This window comes from Streptopelia decaocto (assembly GCF_964273445.1).
Source record: "Streptopelia decaocto genome assembly, chromosome: 2".
Lineage (NCBI taxonomy): Eukaryota > Metazoa > Chordata > Aves > Columbiformes > Columbidae > Streptopelia > Streptopelia decaocto.
This window is the reverse complement of record NC_138655.1, coordinates 138339875-138359902: the sequence shown is the minus strand read 5'-3', so window position 1 is coordinate 138359902 and position 20028 is coordinate 138339875. Positions and strand designations below refer to the sequence as shown.

At 38.5% G+C, this 20028-nt stretch overlaps 1 protein-coding gene across 2 annotated transcripts in view; it reads right to left on the bottom strand.

The window, feature by feature from the left end:
* The window catches only part of CALCR (calcitonin receptor), a 163532-nt gene that overhangs the window by 116377 nt on the left and 27127 nt on the right, over nt 1-20028 (bottom strand). Inside the window, exon 1 of one of the 2 annotated variants that reach the window (XM_082045849.1) lies at nt 1040-1428. The exons of the other annotated variant lie outside the window; for it this stretch is intronic. The gene's annotated coding sequence lies outside the window, so the exon portion shown is untranslated. Of the gene's footprint in view, nt 1-1039; nt 1429-20028 lie in introns of those variants that run through there. 2 annotated transcript variants of the gene reach the window in all.

The following is a 20028-nucleotide window of genomic DNA, read 5'->3' as shown; positions in this document are numbered from 1 at the left end:
ATGACTGTGTTGGAATTATTATGGCAGATTACTGGAGACTCTAAGACCTTGTAATTGTTTTCCAAGCAATCCAAAGGACTTCCAAAATATGTTTCCTGTTTTCAATAGAAGAGCATGGAAAAAATTAATGAGAATTTTAAACTTTTCATTTTAGCCTGGTAAGCTGAGACGAGAATGGTGTTCCACAGTGTGACTTTTGCAAAAACAGAGGAATGCTGCTGAGTGGACTGGTTCAAGACACTGCTAAAACAAAATATTATGAATTTTTACCTTTCTGAAATGGAGCATTGATTTGGAATTTCATCTATAACTATGAGCACAAAAGTACTGTGACTGACTTCTGTTGTAATAATTATGGGGTTTTGATGACGAAGGGACATAGGTGGGGAAGAGAAAGTCAATTTTATCTGAAATCAAGTTTATTAATATTGCACAAAATTCAACAGAAATTCACTAGAAATAGGATTTTTGGTTCACTGACACTACATGCAAAACTGGCTTAACAATGTTGTCTAATTTGAAGTGACAAAAATGAGTTAGTACAAGATTTTTACCTTTTGTTTTAAAATGGTACCTTTCTATCACCATTTGCTTAAATATAATGATAATAAGCCACCAAAAAACCAAACCTGAAAACAAAGAAACAGACCAAACCCATAACAAAACACAGCAAAACACTCCTACCAACCAACAAAACACCAACAGAAAAAAAAATGCTTTCATCATTCTGCAACAACAGGTTAGTGCTTTTGTGATGGTTTCTTCTTCATTCTCAAGTCAACATCAACATTTTTAAAACCTTATTTTCTAAGGAGTTTGAAGTACATAATCTTTTTGTGTTCCAACATTTAGGATAAAATCACATAACACAGGTGTTAGGACACTGACAAAAGGAAAGAATTTTAAAATGATTGGCCTGTATTTCAGGGCATGGGGAAGGACACTAGATATCGCTGTCTAGTTGAAGTGTTCTGCAACCTGCACCCCAGACCTCACCCCTCTATGACAGAGAATACAAAGAGCCTGGATGAAGATCTACCTTTGAATCCTGTGTCTGGTGCCTTTTCCAGCTCACCTGGAGATGTGGCTCTTGTTTCCTCACAGTTACATCACTGCTGATAGTCTGTCTCAGAAAAGAATGGTTTACTAAGAGAGACACAATCACAACTCAGTTTCCATTAACTCTGTCTGGCCTGTTACAGCAGAAACTCTTTCCACATTTCCAGTCTTTACTTTTAACAAAAGGTCCATCCTTTAGAAGTGTGGCTTGCACTTCAGCATATGCCATGGAACTTTCTGAAAGCCCGTATTTCAATACCTCTGCTGGAAAGACAATACAAATTGAGAATCACACTAGACTAGCATTTCACCAGGAAATCCACAGTCCGGCAGACTAAATATGGCACAACAGGAATGCAAGTATATCCAGAACTGTTAATCTTCACTGTTTTTTCTGGTAGTCACACTGGTGAATGACTCATTTCAGCCATTCTTGATGTCTTCCATGGAGCACTGACCAGGAATGAGAAGTGCCATCTTCTGGCAAGCAGCCCCAGGGGAGCAGCAGTGGAAATCCCAAACTCTTTCCATGCAAAGAACAAAAACTCAGATCAGGGTTTTTTAAAAGTCACTTCTGATTTGGAGTGACTCAGTCTTTGGACAACAAATGAAAGGAGCTGACTAATATCAGTCTTGTATGTAGAACTCAGAAACACATGTTTGATTGAAAATAGAAGTCCTGACTAAAACACTGTCCTAAAAACAGCAATGAACTGCCTTAAGTAATTTTGAAAAATTCCCACCACTACTGAGTCACAGGCATTCTTATTTTCTTCTTTTTTAATTTGTTGTGGAGACTGAAAGAAGCCTTCTTAGTACTGCCATGAGAGTGCATTCAAATCGATTGTCAACAATGCCACTTTCATCTGAAGGAAACGGGCATGCTATTTGTAGTTGCTCTACACATAGCAATTCTCAAATGCTAATCTGTGCTTCTCTATTCCCAGGAAAAAAGAACATATTTCTCAGATGAAAACAAAGCAAGCATAGCAAAAGCTTCTGGAATATGTTTACTTTTGAAATCTAAATCACTGAGAGGGGTAGTAAATTCAAGTGTTCAAGGATATTTTCAGTTGAGTATTTTTTTTTAATTACACAAATAAAATGTTTTGCAATTTTGATACAGAGAGAGGTCATATTTCATAAAGGATAATCAAGAAATTTGTTGTGGATTGGTCGATCCAAATCAGCTGTTGTCTACTCACTCATGCAAATTTATAGAAGGAAAATGACTGAAACCTCGGGCAGGTTTGACAATTCCCAGTTAAGTCTATCAAGAAAAAACATATTTTGATCCTGGTGAAGGAAAAATTTCTTAACAGAAAAGTGCTTCATCAGAAAGATTAGGTTTGAAAAACAGCAGAAGGGACACTGAAGAAACAGAAAACACTCTTCCACAGCAGAACAGAAATTTTTCAAGCTACCATCATACGATCAGTTCTATTTGCTTTGCTTTTAACTCAAAATAAATGAATTTCAGGTAATCTGCAATTGTAAATGAAATTTCATTCTATAGCTGACTGACAGAGCTGTGTTGGAAACACGTCTTATTAATACAATATTCTGCTGTTTTCAACACTTTAAAACATACAGAACTATCATTAATTTTCCCTTTTTCTGGGGACCTGGATTTGTGCTTTTTTACAAAAGTGAGAACTATTTTACTTAGAACGGTAGAGCACAGTATTTTTATGTCATATACAACATTTAGCATAGGATGGAAAAGTTTGTGTCTCTAGCAGTAAGAACTGCTAGAAAAACACAGGAAGAATGTCTACAGTGACTGGTATATTTTAGGAGTGTTTAATGCCTGTCACAATAATTCTAGAAAGCAAATGTACAGATAGGGAATGAGATTAAATAAAAATGCCAGAGGAGGGACAAAGCGTTAGAAAATGTTGTGCTTTTTTTTTTCTTTTCTTTTTTTTTTTTTTTCCCAGTAATATTACTGAATTAGTATATTTTAATGAAATATTTTAATATTACCAGAAGCTGATTTTTAAAATTATATAGAAGCTTTGAAATGTCATGTCATAACTGATTTAACTGAATTACAGATGTAAAGTCTTTTTTCTAGGAGAACAATATGATTTATCCAGATTAACTAGGTGTTATTGGAATTTAAAAGAATTTAAAAGATCTTAAACTCTATTTTTTCAAGAAAGAGAGATGTATTAGTGTTAGGAGTGTATTTTCAACACACGCTGAAGTAATTAAACAATATCTTCTGGTTTGAATTAACATTTTGTTTGTGTTTTGTTCTTTCTTTTACTATGAAACTATGAGACTTAATATACCAAGGAAGTTACCATAATCATATTTTGTTTTTAACTTGTAGACTGATTCCTCAACCTCTATTATTAATCATTATTCGTACTATTACAATATATGGGAGACCTTGTCACAGACCAGTAACCTCTTGTGTTTAACAAAGTAAAAATAGGTAAAAAAAAAAAAAAAGTCCATGCAAGCAAACAAGTTAATTGTGCAACAAGAGAAACAATTCAATGCAGAGGGACCGTGAAGAAAAAGAAAAAAGATCTCCAGCGTAATGGCCAGTGGTCTCAACAGCCTGACCACTTCCCAGGTCAATTAAAAAATTACAGAAAAAGTAGATTTGTAAAGGAACAGCAAAGTGTATATTCACCAGGGGCTACCCTGAAGGAGAAGAGACAGTCCAGGAAACAGAATGCTTTCTCAGCACTTAATGAGTTGTTGGTGTGTTATTGACATACACCAGGATTACCTAGAATCAGAAAGAGAAGCTGACTAACTGATAATGTCTGAGAAATAAGAGTGTCGGTCTCTCTGACTGTTAGAACAGTGCAGGCTAGAAGAGCCCCAAAAGTAAAGGAAAAAAGACTGTGAGCCCGGGGAGGTTGAACTCCCAGAAGGATACAGGAGCAGGGGTGATGTCTCTGAAGATGGTGAAAGACCTATTAGTAAAAAATGGAAATGAGAAGGCATTGGAGACATTATACAAGTCAGACATGTAGGTGTTACATTATCTTCTGCTGGGTAATGGATTTGAATGATAGGCAGAATGGACATTTCTGGTTTTACACATACCCTGCAATACTGTATTTCAGGTGGAACCTGATAGGCAAAAATGGTGCCAAAGCCACACCCATAATGCCAATGAATGCAAATCTATCTGCTGGTTCTGTTTAATCATACTATTGCCTTGTACCTGCATGTCAGAGGAACACTTCACATCATCCATTCCAACACTGTCACCATTGTGGTTGAGTGCTGGAAGTCATTTGCTTTTGACCTTTTGTTTACAATACCAGTTGAGCCATCTTCCTAAATAACAAATTGTCATTTGTGTCTCTTCACCAAGACACGATAGGAGAGGTCACTGAAATATTACAGCCAGATGCAGAATTACACCTGGAAAACAGGAGTGAAGCTAATGGAACAACGCAACAACCCTCCCCCATCAGTATTTTCAATTCAGACAGGGAAAGGAGCCAAATGAAATGTCTGAGTAACTCTTACCCTGCATTCCCTGAAAATTCAATGTGGTTCTGTTCACAACTTCTGTTTTCATTGTAGTTTTACAAGCAGGCTCATACACTACCTTTTCACTACTTTGGTAAGCAGTTCTGGTATTACATGAAAATAACCTTTATGTGGTGACTGGCTCAATACACAAGATGAGACACCAGCACACACATTAAACATGGAGAGACTTCTTGCTTAATGAAAAGTAGATCCCAAAACCTGATAAGAGACAAAGGCACTAAGAGAAGAATAAGCAACTACATTAGAAAACATCTCACAAAATTACTGAAGTATTTGTTCTGCTATACAAAGGGTCTAAGAGTGAAAAAATATATCCTTACAATAATGTATTGAGATAATGTTGACTACCCCTGTGAAGAAATGAACCTAGAAGTTTTAAGTATCAGCTCCAAAAGTTTACTAAGAAGAAGATAAAAAGTTAGAGGACGTGTATGTATCAGTGTGATTATGGAGTGTCCCATGAAAACGTGGGTCCATAGGGATGGGTGGCTCAGATGCCTGACAAGGCTCTGGCTTTGCTGATTGGCATCACGGTCAGATGCATCTTACACGTTGCAGAAGGAGACTGCACTGCTGTGCAAGGCCCTGTCAGGAGCAGGCGTTCAGCCTACAAGCGGTGGTGTACATTTTCTTTCTGTCCCACATTGTGATGACAACTGTAGCAGAGCAGCTTTGTGATGGCTGGATGCACAGTCATGACATCACTTTTTGTTTACCTTTGTTGTCCCTTGATGAATGACAGATAAATACAACACTGTGAGACTGTCCCTTAGCAGCAGTAGCAGCTTATAAATGACAGTAAAGTCTACCAAAATATCAAGCTTCCAACTCTCAAAATCATTAAATTGAATACAATTAACCAACTCTGTTGTACTTCAGATAACCTAGTACATACAAATGAGTCAGGTTTATTGCCAATTTACAGGACTGCCTCCTTAAAGTATCTGAAATAAATTTGGTTTAAAATTTCCAGTGACACCTGTGTCATGATATTCCGCGATTTTGCATCAGTTCCTAAGGGTTAAAAGTGTTTGAGTCCCAACCTCATGGTGAAATACCTACAACTGTGAAGATGTGAGGTCACCTACCTGGCTACTCCAGAATCCTTGATAATTCCCACAGTTTACATGGACTGCCCGAATGAGTAAAACAGAAAATGTGCACAAACTAAAATCTAGGACTCATTTTTACTGCCCCCAAGTTGGGTGCAAAAAGGCTCACCCTTGATGCTTGTGTTCTTCCCTGCACAATAGCCCAGCCTCAACCTCAGCCCAAGTGTACACCTTCATCACTGTCACCACAGCACTCACCAAATGGGTGATATGACACTATTGCGATACTGCAGTGACAAGCCTTCACAAGAACAAGTCAGTAAAAAGCCTGGATCCTTTACAATGTGGTAATCACACATAAATAAAGAAATGCTCAACATTTTAAAGGGTGTTAGCCCTCATCAGCTCTTGGATGGGGGAGGGGAAAAAAAGAGTCAGCGGACACCTACATATAAAGAAAGTATCCCAACTGGGAAGCACTGCCTGACTGAACATCCTCTGTTGCTGACTGAATCCATCCCTAAGGCAGAGTGGTGAGAAGGCTGACGGTTCATCCCACAATGCTGTTTTAAGCATAACTTTTCTTTATCAAGGTTTTCCACACTGTCCCTATTAGCCACATTAGAACTTTATGGCCTGGATGAGAAGATGGGTGGGCCAAAAACTGCTTGGATGGCGAGGCTCAGAGGTTAGCAGTTAATGGGTCACATCCTACCTGGATGTCTGGAACAAGCACACTGCCACATGGCTCTGTACAGGACCTGTCCTGTTCAACATCTTTATCAATGAACTGGAGGAGGTGACGGAGTATACTCGCAACAAAGTTGCAGATGATACCACACTGGGAGGAATATACTTGAGGGCATGTCTGTCATTCAGAGAGACCTAGACAGGCTGAAGAAACAGGCTGACAGGAACACTATGAAATTTGACAATAATCTATGCAGTCCTACACCTGGATGTCTTGGCAGACAGAAAGCTGAACGTGGGCCAGCAGCATGCTCTGGCACCCAAGATGGCCAACAGTATCCCATGCTGTACTAAGCACAGACAGAAGATCCAAGTAAGTGACTATCACTCTTTACTTGGCACTTGTTAGATCACGTCTAGAATACTGCATACAGTTTTAGGTTCCCAACAAAAACAAAGGTGCTAATGAACTGAAGGGAGTTCAGTAGAGAGCCACAAAGATGGTTGAGGACAAGAGACAATGAACAGAAATTGAAGCAAGGGTTTCGGACAGGACATAAGAAAAACTTTTTCACCACGAGGACAGCCAAACATTACAGCAGGTTGCCCAGAGAGGTTGTACAGTCTCCATCCTTTCAGATTTTCAAGACTCAGCTGAATAAAACCATCAGCAAACTGATTTCATCTCCTAGCTGATTCTGATTTAAGTAAAACATTGGACTGTAGACCTCCTGAGGTAGCCAACCTCAACTAGGCTGTGATTCTGTGGTTCTATGACTCCTGATTGCTTTAAAGCTAAAGTTTTACAATATAATTCTGTGGGCTTTACTGAAATAATTCAGCATTCTTCTGGTTTCTTTGTGGTTATGTAGTTTGAATTAGAATCATCTTATTGTTCCAATAGTCAGCTGAACGGTTCATTTTAACAAAGACGACTGGAAGTGCTAATTAAGTGGATGAATTATGAATTGTCAGTTTGGGTATCTCAGCCATCACAGTAATGTTGAAATAAATTATATGCATTATTAAGGGGTGAATATCATCACACCCATGTTATAACTCAGAACACTAAGGAAGTCTCCAAAGAGAAGACTTAATTTTCTCATTTTCCTGAAGAAAATGAGCTGTATTCCCATACCACAGAACATGAATTTTAAACCACTAACCAAATTTATCAAACTTAAATACTTAAAGGGTGGTTTGAAAGAACTTAAGAATGTGTTCTTATGAATTTTGGGATATTTCTAACACAGTAAAACCTACTAATATTAGCAGATGTATTTATGTAGACAATGTGTGTCAACTAAAAATCAACATCTGGGAAATAAAAAGACAAGTTTTTTTCCAATGCAGATCTCACAGACATCATGACATCTAGGCAATATTTTTTTTTTAAGTTTTTTGTTACTGAATTCAAGGTGAAAACATTCATTTTTGGCCACTTGAAGAGAATTGTGTCCAACGTTAGCACTTCCTTAAATGTGGTGTTACTTATTTATCTATGAGAAAGGAAGCAGGTCCAGCAATACAGAACAGCTTTTCCACAACTTTGCAGCTCAATCAACCAGTATTACAATCACACAAGTGTCCAATAAAAATATCAAATGCAAGTGTCGAAAGGAGCGTGTTCATGGGATTTGTCTGTGGTGGAAACAGAGCTGTCCTCACGGCTTATTCAGCTGCAGACTGCAGGGTGGATGCTCTGGATCTAGTCTGCAGAGCACTCTCTGAGTTTTGTGTTGCAAGCTGAAACAAGACCTTACAGGTAAAGGATTTTTTTTTTTTTTTTAACAAAACACACTGTTTGAAAACAGCAAGCAAGCAGTTAATTGTCGGGTCTAAATGAGTGAGCCATGCTGTCCTACACAATATGTTTAAAGTAGCAAAAAGACATTGAACATAGGAACCCCTTAAGCAGAGAGCAGTAAAGAGACATGTTTGACCTTTATTCTTTAAGAGAGAGACAGGGAAGAAAAGATAATGTCAGCTAAGGTAGCAGCAGATGAGACCAAATAATTTCAGATGGTTGAAAGCAAAAGCTGCAGGATGTACTTTACCATCAAGTGGGTACTTGATAGGAGCTATTTATGTATGAAGTGTTGCCTGAGACAACCCACAGGAAAAAAAAAAAAGTGCCTGAGTACTAGAGATGCAGCTGGAAATCAGGATGGAATTCAGGCAAGATCTGAGGACAGGATGAAGGGAGGAAGATGGTTTGGCAAAGAACAGTACCTGAGGAGCATGGCTGAACACCGTCATGAGGAAGAAAAGACAGGCACTGAGGAAGAAATAAAGAATAATAAAAACTTCCAGAATGGATTTGTTGCTCCAGAAAACAAAGATAAGAAAAAGGAAGAAAGAGAAGATGGATGACAATGAGAAAAAAGAGCTAGTGTCCCAAGAAGAGCAGACAAGGATACTTGAAGACTAGAAAAATAGTTGGGAAAAGGATAACACTGATGACTGTGCAGGCAAAAAAAAAAAAAAAAAAAAAAACATAATGAGGCCTTATCTGCTACCCCTGGAGCAGCAGACGGCTCTGGCCCACTCTTCCGTCAGTGCATGCTAAAAATCAATGTGAGGAAACAATATCCCTCTAGGAGACTCCTTCCACTCTCACCACTTAACATCAAATCTCCAGCCTGTTGTTCCCCACTTGCCATCAGTCTTATTGCCCAGGTGTAGAGGCACAGGGGTAAGTTTTGGTCAAGGGACCAGAATAACCCTACACTGGAGTAAAATCCCCAAATGTGCATGATGCAGATGTGAGAAACATAAACACCACCTGCTTTGATCTATTGATTTATTCCTGTTGTACCAAATTACTTGCCAAGACAGCCCCAGATAGGAGTACAAGAACTGACAGGTCTCTTGCTGCAGTGCATGTAGGAAATGGAGGGATCAGTTTGCTATGTGGCAGATGCAAAGATAAAAATGGGGGCTTTTCAGATAAATTAATAATTCTTATAGCTGCAAAATGTAGCTGGTCGGAAAAACAGCTGTAACTGCTATTCTTCATAACACATTAAAAAGAGACTATCCTTAACTGTTTAGACAGAAAGAAAACATAGATCTACACCTGTATTCTCGGCAAACATAAATCAGAATGAAAGTCAATGCAGTTATATGGATATACATCAGTTGTCTAGTTTCAGCAATCCTGTCAGGAACAGCTATAAATTGTGGAAGATCTTTTCTACAAACATGTTGGAAAGAAATCAAATCAATTTTTGTGCCAACATCAAGAAGAAATAAAGGGTGTGTGGATAAAGGAAAGTGAAGGCTGGCAGAAAACACTGAAATATCAGCTGTAATTATAAAAGGAAAAAACAATTTTTGCATGCATTTCAGAGTTTAGTCACAGAGCTAAGTGCATCTTTATTTTATGAGCTTCCCTATTATCAGGCTGGGCAACAGTGCCATGAAATTAACAGTCAAATATGGGCCTTAATCCTGACACAAATAACATTCCCACAGACAGCACTGGGGGATTTGTCAGAAAAGTGTAGTCAGAACTTGACCTCTAAAAATGAATACAGCGTTGGTGGGTCCCTAATTATAATATCTCATTTAGCTACCACAGTAAGGCAACTGAAGCAGTAAGAAGTAAAAAGAAGTCACTTGCTGACAGATGGCTCAGTCTTTGCAGTCATTACTCACAGAAATAATATCTGCTCGCAGAAGAAGGCCCATGGCATTCACTGGAGTGTAATACACGCATTAGAGGAATTCAAGCTGCTGATAAATCTTTCTGAAAACAAGTTGTGGTGGAGAATCAATCTATTTTTTCAAGCACGTAGTTTTTTGGGGCAAATTCACTACTTTTCACTAAAGTAATAATGGACAAATTACTTGTTTCAGTGACTGAAACAGTCCATGATTAATTTATGATTCAGGAAAATTTTAAGTGTTCTTTTAAACTAAACAGCTAGCTTGCAATCTGTATTTGACGTAGTATTAGAATATGTCCTTCCAACTCATCAACAATGAAAGTTCACTACAACAGGGTCTTTATTAAGTACTATTTTAACTATTGTCAAATGAGTTTTTATACTTTGTAAGCAGTTTTCTGACATAAGTGAAAGTTGTTATTTGGCCTTATGCTGGAAGTGCTCAAGCCTGATTTGAAGCCCATTGACATCAACAGGAAACTTCTCTAACTTAGTAGCTCCAGATTACTCATAGGACAGATTCAGACCAGCCAATATATCTGTGGGAATAATGGTACCAATCAACCCCCAAAAGCAATGAGAAAACTCTTATTGACTTCAGCAATTGTGGGACAAAGCCCATAGCTCTGGACAGGGATCAACTTCTGCTAATAAAAGCCACCACATCTCTCAGAAAGAAACTTTATCTGACTGGCATCTCCCAGTTATAGAGGAAAGCTGGATTCCTCAAGTCTTCAGTTAGACCTGTATGTGCCATTCAGTCACTTACATCCTTAAATTCTGTAGAGTCTTATTATTTCAAAACTATTTTTCTCTTAAGTATCTTACATAAAAATGAAAGAAAGGTACAAGGAAAAGTACAGTCTCAGAACCATACATTCAGAAAATGAAAAAGGAAGCACAAAGGAATTCAAGTTCCTGTTCTCCTCAGCAGTGAAGGAAGGCAGGTCATGCTCCTTTTTCTTCCACAGTAACTGGCAAAATAACAGCTCCCCAGAAACAGAACTATATCTGGTTATTTGGTTTCTCAGTTGCCAAATATCCTTTAAGGCAAAATCAGAGAAGGAATGTGTCATGTTCCACTGTGGTACAACAATCCAGTCTTTCACTAATGAAGTTTATTTTCTACGTGAGAAGACAGTAGAAGATCCTTTTCTGCTATTTCCAAAAAGAAAACTAGGGGAGTCTGTTCATCCCATGTTCTGCATCGCTTTCCAATTTGTTCTGATCTGTGCCAAGTAGCTCAGGCAGTTTTTGCAGCATAAGGCTCTGGAGTCCAACTAATACTGTCCAAAAGTAGGATAAAGGTCCAGTGATTTATAGGTCCACTCTCACCCCAGGAGAGAAAGATTTGATTCTAGGCAGTGTATATAGAATCATAGAATCATTTTGTTTGGAAAAGACCCTCAAGAGCATTGAGTCCAACCATTAACTTAACACTGTCACTAAACCATGTCCCTAAGACTATCGTGCATTTGATACAGAATACAGAATTTCTGAGTTGAAAAAAGATTACCTCTGAATACAATAATACAGGCAATAATATATGACCTGTTTTCCAGGAACAAAATTTTGGGATGAAAACTCTAATGAAAGTGTTTGTCTCATGTCCCTTATATTTGCATTTACAGACAGCAGCTGTTGATGTGTCTTCCAAGCACGGTTGCTTCAGATTCAGAGTTAAGCTGCTTCTGATGGCAAAGCAAGCAATTCATTACCATGAAGACCTGAAATGAGACCTCCTTGGTAAAATATAGGGCACAACTAATAATTCAGATATTCTGCAGAGTATCTATTAAACATACTTCATGAAGGGCTCAACTAACTTTCTAAGCACAGACAGAAATACTGAAGAATGGGATTCTTCTTGGCACATTGTTCGTTAGTGTCTGCTATATCTGACACTTTATTTTCAAAAGAAAAATATGAGAGGCTTCTGATATTACCCATGAAACTGCATTAATAATGGACATACGGAAATCCATGGCACCTCAATTGCACGGATGGTTTCTGAGGTTCTGCTGTTACTGATACCAAAGAAACTAAAGCCAACTAGTCAAAGCAATTGTAATTAATTGAGAAAGCATACACTCATAGGAAGGCTTTATTATCTTATTTGTCCTAGAAAATTAATTATGTGTATTCAAAGGGACTCTAACCACAGTGTTGTCATTCCATAAGCAGTAAAAGAAAACAGAACAACCCACGAGTGCAGCAATTTTAGTAATTACAAATTCGAGGCACATTTCTTTCTCATTATGTTTGATTATACAAACTACCATGCAGTAAACTTGGGTTTAGGCATGATGTTGCATTCTTGCTTCTCTTTTACATAAAGCTATCCAGTTCGGTAGCAGTATAAAAGGAAAGAACAAATCCTATTCTCTTCAGTAAGATGTGAATATCAAAATGTAACTGAAGTACTACCTGCTGAATTCATTAATTTAAAAAAAATGCAATTAATTAGACACAAGAATATATCCCAATGCAGCAGAATGGCTGCATACTTGAAACAGGAATAGACAGGAAATGCAAACTTACCACTCCAAAGCTTGTCCAGCCTTGTTGCCTATCGGGTATTTTATTTTGTTGTTTACAGTCAAACTTACAGCATAACACTAGTTAGACTGTAAACAGGGTTTCTGCAGCAGTACAATCAGAATTCAGCAGCATTTCATTTTGTCCTGATGCCTATATAATAGCTGGAGGAAGATATTTTATTTACACAGCTGTGATTTGTTTTATAAACAGGTCGGTTCTGACTTTCTGAAAGTTCATGGAGAATTATTGTAAAGGGAAAAAGAAAAAAAGACAGGCAGATACATGTTCCCATGTGTTTGACATCTTGCCATGTTTACAGATAGGACTACAAACTACTACTTTTGTCCTGTTTCTCTGGAAAGGGGACAAAGCTTTTTAGGGACAAAGCTTTTTAGGGACAAGAAGCCCAACTGGTCCCTATCGAGCATGGCTGCACCAGCCACTGACTCATAGTCCCAAAGTAATATGACCAATCCCAAAGCAGTGCGACTGGTCCCCGCTGCCAGATTAATGTAACTCCTGGGTTAAACATCATCTAGTACATTAATTCTTTTTTAATAAGAAAAGTTCATTTGCAAAGCAGAGGCTGCTTCTACATCATTTTTATAATGGTGCTGGTATGACGGATACTGCTGTCATAATTTCTGTTGTCAACACAGCTCCCAAGTGGAAAAGCAGGATTTTAAACTCCAGCAGCATCTGTTTTCCTCAGATAACCACGTTCTTTATCAGAAACGCTTTCTCTTCATCATGCATTATCAATAATATTACACTAGACTTGCCTCACAACAGCTTATGCACAAATGATGATCTGATTTAACAAAATCCCCAGTCATATTTGTTTAGCATATTGCATGAGTAGAAAGTTTTAACCCAATCTGTTAGCTGAAGGTCTTTTGGACTGCTGAGTCAAACACTATTAATTCTAACAATATTTTAATTTCCTTCATGATTAGGTAACTAATGATTTGAAATTAGAATGGATGTTCTAAACTGAATCAGAATTAGGGGTTTTTTTGTTTGATGAATTAATTATAATTGATTTATGAAGTGGCACTCTCTATGGGCCTGACTTTGCAGTGCTTACTGATGAGGCTAAATTCCCACTGAAACCAATGAGCAATTTTCCTCAATAAGCATTGAAGGATCTGCCCTTAAGACTTAGAAGGTAAAACTAGTGATAGCTTTTGAGCCACTCTTAGGACTACAACTACAAACACTGCAGAGCTATAATCCTAAAAATACCTTTTGCTAAGAGCTACAACAGAATTTCTGAATAATGTGCACATGGAGTTATCCCAAGAGTTTTATGTTTTCCCATGAATTTAGTATTTCACTGGCAAAATAAAGGCAGGAAACTTGAGTTAGAAGCACGTGGGCAGTACAGTGCTAGTCTTCTCCATCAAAACAACAGTGGATACCCTATGCAGATGCAATCCAGTTATCTCCATAATACCCATTCCTCTTAATGTTTTTCTTGTGATTTCTTGATGAACTCTCATGATCAAGATTAAGAAGCTGACTGCTTTTCGTGGTCTAGGAAGGGATTCACAGTCACATCAATGCAGTTTTGGGGTGTTTTCTTAATTGATTGCTTCCCATTATTAAATAAAGCTATTTGTTTTTTATATACCAAATTAATAAATGCTATTTTTTCCCAACAATGTGATTATAAAACCTTCCAGTTTTGTGCTTGCAATGAAATATTTTGTGACTTTTTCTTTCTTCCTTTCTTTTTTTTTAATCAAAGTGATGGCCTTTCAAGATTCTCTTCTTTATAGACTTATTTATCAAGAAGCAAGTCTCTCAAAAATGAACATGTTTTAGAACCATTTTGCTAAGATAATTTTTTATATTGCTTTTTAAAGCAATTTGGAAAGTATTTTTGATCAAAAAGCTCCTAAACTAAAGTGGTTGCACTTTTAATGCTTCAATTTGAGAACAATTTTAAAAAGCAGTTTATCAGATATTAGTACATCTTCATTATTGAACCAGCTGTTGTAGTAAATCTGCACATGAGTTATAGCATCTGTCATCTTCTGATGTCATTAGGTTGCTATGTAAGGATTTGAATGGACTATTCTCCATTGGCATCAGCAGGTGTTGAATCAGCCATGCAGCCTCAGTCCTGTGAGAGCTGAGGTTCAGTAGACTAAGAATGACCCCTGATGACTGAACACAACTTTGGTTTGCATTTCAAATCTTTAAGAGATTTCAGCTTTTATAGGATACTTCAGGGAGGGAAACAGGGTTTGCACTGACATTTCATAAAGACATCTCAAGGAGTTTTAGGAAAAGATCTGCTAATTCTCTACAAAAAGCAATTATTTCAATAGTGACCTTGAAAATAAAAACAGGAAACAGAGGTATCTCCCTGTTGAGCTGAAGTGGGAGGGCACCTGAAGCTGGAAAATACTTATTTCCTGAACTCTCAATATTTTATGCAAAATAAAGCATCTTCTAGAAGCTTCTATGACGAATGGACATTATTCCTGGTGTTCATTATGTAGCCAAGTATTTCTCTGTTGTTTTCAAAAAACCACAATTATTATTGTTCATTTCTACAGAGACACTCATATATCGCACAGTAGTACATAGCTGTGCAACCACTGCTAAGGTAACTATTTTATTATGACATTGCAATCTCAAACCCAATAGCATGTTTAAAAGATATATTCTTATATTCTGTGATTAAAATAATCTGATATCACATTAAAAATATTATCTGTAAAACCCTCTGGAACATATCAGAAAACTGCAATCCACGAAGGACTCAGTTTCATTATGTTACTGTTCTCCTTTTTCGAGCAGCATAACTTCAGCCTGCCCTCTGAAGATATGCAATAATCCTTTATTGTATCCCTCTGGATGGTACTGATTGAATACCACCTTGCAGGAAGTGATGCATGCACAGAAAAATCTTTTGTCTCTTTATAGAATCATAGAATCACTTTGGTTGGAAAAGACCTTTAAGATCACTGAGTCCAACCATCAACTGACACTGCCAAGTCCACCTCTAAACCATGTCCCTAAGAACCTCATCTACGTGTATTTTAAACACCTCCAGGAATGGTGACTCAATCACTTTCCTGGGCAGCCTGTTCCAATGCCTGACAACCCTTTCAGTCAAGAAGCTTTTCCTCAGACCAAATCTAAACCTTCCCTTCCACAACTTGAGGCCATTTCCTCTTGTCCTGTAACGTGTTACCTGGGAAAAGAGACCAACACCCTCCATTCTACAACATCCTTTCAGGTAGTTGTAGAGGGTGACACAGTCTCGCCTCAGCCTCCTTTTCTCCAGGCTAAACAACCCCAGTTCCCTCAGCTGCTTCTCATCAGACTTGTGCTCCATGCCCTTCACCAGCTTTGTTGCCCTTCTCTGAACTCTCTTCAGCACCTCAATGTCTTTCCTGTATTTAGAGGCCCAAAGCTGAACACAGGCCTCATCAGTGCGGAGTATAGGAGGAAAATCACTTCCCCAGTTCTGCTGGCCATGCTATTTCTTACACATGCCAGGATGTTATTTGCCTTCCTGGCCACCTGGGCACACTGCTGCCTCATATTCAGCCAGGTGTTGACGAGTGCCCCAGGTCCTTTTCCATGGGGCAGCTTTCCATCTCACTTTTCTACTCTTTACATGTGGAAGAAACGGATTTATTTTTATGCTTTTTCCCCTAACAGATCAGAGACTATGTTCAAATAAAACAGATTATCAAGGGGCAGAGGCTGGCTAAAGTAACTAGTTCAAGCCATATTTTACTAGTCTTCCATGTTAAATTAGTAGCATCATCTTCTGTCTGAAGCCACTGGCATTTGCACAGACACTGCTTAGTAAGTGCTCAGGGGGCTAGGAAAACCACAAGTTCTGTAAGCTCAGCCTGGGGTGCCTACATTAACCACAGCTCCCCAGTCTCCAACCATGTCACCAAAGAGTAGAGGCAGAGTGAATCGCAGCACTGAGGACACCAGAATTCACTTTTCCTACATATGCTGAGATCTCCCAACCCTTACTCAGAATTAACTAGGAGCTCCAGTGGCGAGCTCGCTATCTCACCGCAGCTGAAGATTCACTTTATTTACCATCCAGTTCCTGACAGCGACAGAACTTTGCTGGCTAGTTTCTCCACACTAACGTAAAATTGTGCAGTCCACTGCAAGCAGTAATTGCCAGTTGCCCAGAGCTGTTTGTCTTGCAAGTGTGAAGATACTGTCCTGGCTGTAACACAGGACTGAGCTGAGACCTCAGGAACCAGATGCAAAATCTACTACAGGGGACTGTAATGATTCACACTCTCTGTAAACTAGACCACAAATTCAACAGATGGTGACATATCTTCCCATCAAAAAAGCCCCTTGTCCTAAGGATCTATGGCACACTGATGAATCCTAGACAAAACCCCACTGATGGGAATGGCTGTTTTCTTGGCCAACACATCAGGCATTTAACCGGGGATGGTCAAGACCAAGAATATAAATACAAGTTTAAAAATAAATCCTGAGTAGTAAGAGGTGTAAAAATTACTACCTGGCACAGGGTGACCCCTACAAACATGCTTCCCAGAAAGGCATTTAATAAATTCTGAAGATGTTCCTACTTAGATGCGATATAGATTAAGGAAGCTTGTTCCACATCTGCAATTTCTCCCTGAAAAACATTATTGTGTTTTCTGCCACAGCATGAAAGCAGGCTTCCACTATTTGGATGTCTTCTTTGCTTGGGTTTCATGTGATTTAGATATCATTCTTAGTACTCACATTTAACATCTACAGTGTGAGTTGTGTTTTAATATTTCAAACATTCAGGAAATAGGCATCAGGCTCTCTAATCCAAATGTTAATTTGGTTTTCTGAAGAGCATTGGGATGAATTCTGATCAGCATTTCTGTTTTAGCTTCTGATCTGAGTTTTAATACTGTATGTGAAGATGAAAGACATGTTCAAATGTAGAAATTACCAGCTGATTTAGAAGGTCAATATTACAATAGGTAAATTGTCTAAGATTAGATTTCCACTTTCAACCTTGCATTGGCCTGCAAAATCAGATCTCAGTCCAAGCATGAATAATGTGCATTCTCTCAGAAGAATCTGGTCTGTTTGTTGAGTGAAGCTGGCTGAACAGTAGGATTTCTGATTTGTGAGAAAGGTTTAGGGGGAAGCAATAAGGGTTATTTGGTTTTACTCTGAATCAGACCAAAACTATTCTTTTTTTTTTTTATTATTTTTAATTTCCCACGAACTGGAAAGCAAGGGAATATTTCATTCCTACAAGCCCAGCACGTGAAACTTCCTGCAGAAAAAAAACCTCACTGCACCCAGCAGCTGCTCAGTGAAATCAACATTCTCAGTACTTTCACGCTTGTCAATCGCCCACCTGGGTTTCCCTGGCAGCTGCAGGGGCTCCCAGTCGCACAGCAGCCCCGCACATCTGGCCTGCTCGTGCCCTGCCTCTCCTGCCCCGGGCCCACCTCGCCTGCCCGGGGCCCCACTCACCAGCTTGGGGTTTGCCTCCCCACTCCTGCCCCAGCACCCACACCCCAGCTGCAATTTGCACAGCAGCTGGCCCAAAATGCCCCATTCATACAGGTGTGCAACTGGGCCTGTCAAGCCTTTTGGCTCTAGAGGAGAAACATGGGGAGCCCCAGGGCTTGTGGCTTTCTCAGGGCTCAGCTCTTGGGGAGCCCCAGTCCACCACTGCTGCGTCAGGTGATCCAGTGCATCTGACTGAAAGTTTATTTAACATGAATGTTTGCAGAGAAACATTTTTGAGTCAGCAAAAAAGCACTAGTTCTCAGGCCTCTGGCATGCACAGGTGACTCCTACAAAATAAGAGAAACGGTAGTGGCAGGCAGACCTCTTGCAAAATCTCTCTTTTACCCTCTTTGTCTCATCACAGTCTCACTTTCCCTGAAGGCAGATATATGGACATGGAGAAGAGAAATAGATCCTCTTCTTTATTGTTGCCTTAGCAGTGAAATAGACTTCCACTGAAGGCAATGGATTTTCTGTGCAGGATTCCAGGGTACAATTTATTCCAGCATGAAAAAAATCTGTCTTTAATAAGTTAATGACAAAAATCCTGTCAGTGCAGTCCTTGATTTAGAATTGTAGACTGCTGTATTTCATGGGACTTTTAAGACTAAGTTTGGATTAATATTAGCAAGATGCACTTAAAAAGATAAATTTACATACATGCATTGTAAAACAATACTACAATTGTTCTTTTCTAAAGTACAGTCTATATAAATAGCAAATTATTAATGAAACTTCTGAATGAGCACAACGTAAAACGTAGCACATACAAGACACCAAGATTGCATCTATACTACCAATCTGAACATCTGCAAAACAGTTCCCTGGCACTAAGGTATGCAATAACCAGCATACACACTATTAAACTGTCTTCTCTTTGAAAACAGCCACTTATTACGCACATCGTTGGCCTATGCTAGTTCCCAAACTGCACCCAGCAATCCTTGGGAGAAGTCTAAATTGCCTGAGGCCAAGAGTGAACCACAAGCTCTTCCAACAGTTTGGAACTATGATGATGCTGCAGGGCTCAGGAGTGTAGTCCAAGATGTAGCCACACTTCAAAAGCCTTGAAAGCTCTGAGTTACTTAATAGTCAGAACAGTGTAAATATGAATCAAGTACGCAATGTTTTTATCATATCAGAAAGCCACTGGAGTGTGGTATGTATAATCTGGGTGGCTTATTAATGAGCATGAGCCAAATGAAAGCCTTGTTTAAGTACAGCATGCTGCCTAGAAGCCTTAGTTTCAGTCTTTCAGGATTCTTCTGCACCCTAAGGGCAATTACCCACAAAATACTAGATGTATGTAAGAATGACAGCAGGTCATGAATTTGTCTTCAAGTTTTTTCCAAGGGAAAAATCAGTATTTCACCAAAGTGTTTTGATTTTCCATTGGGAAACGTCATGCTTCCATTAGAAAAATCTAAGTACCTTTTTTTTGTGGGGAGACATAGGGGAAAAGAGTTATCGTATTATTTATGCTGTTAAACTAAAATGACACACTTATTGTCTGATTCCTTTTACAATTTTCTGCAGCTGCCTGAACTACTATAGTCTCACGTGAGCTGAGTTCACATTCCCTCTGTCCATATTTTCCTCTATGAGCTAATATCGTTCAACAAACCATTGAAAAATTTTATTTGGAAATATCAAAATGCTTTGCATCTGCCTACTGTTAACATTGCTTATTTGGGATCCTTTTGAACTTTTTGTTCCCTATTATCTTCTGGTTAAATTGTAAATTAACAAAGTTTTCCACTATAGAAATTGATTGTTGAACAACTTTTACCTAATTTTTCTTACCTGTCTGATGAAACGAAAAAAAGAAATGAAGGCCTCTCAAAATTACTATGTCACTGTACATTGTTTAAAATTATGACTTCTATTACACCTATAACACTTCAGAAAAGTCAATTATATGGTTCATGTTTTTTGGCACAAGTAATTTTTCTCTTTTG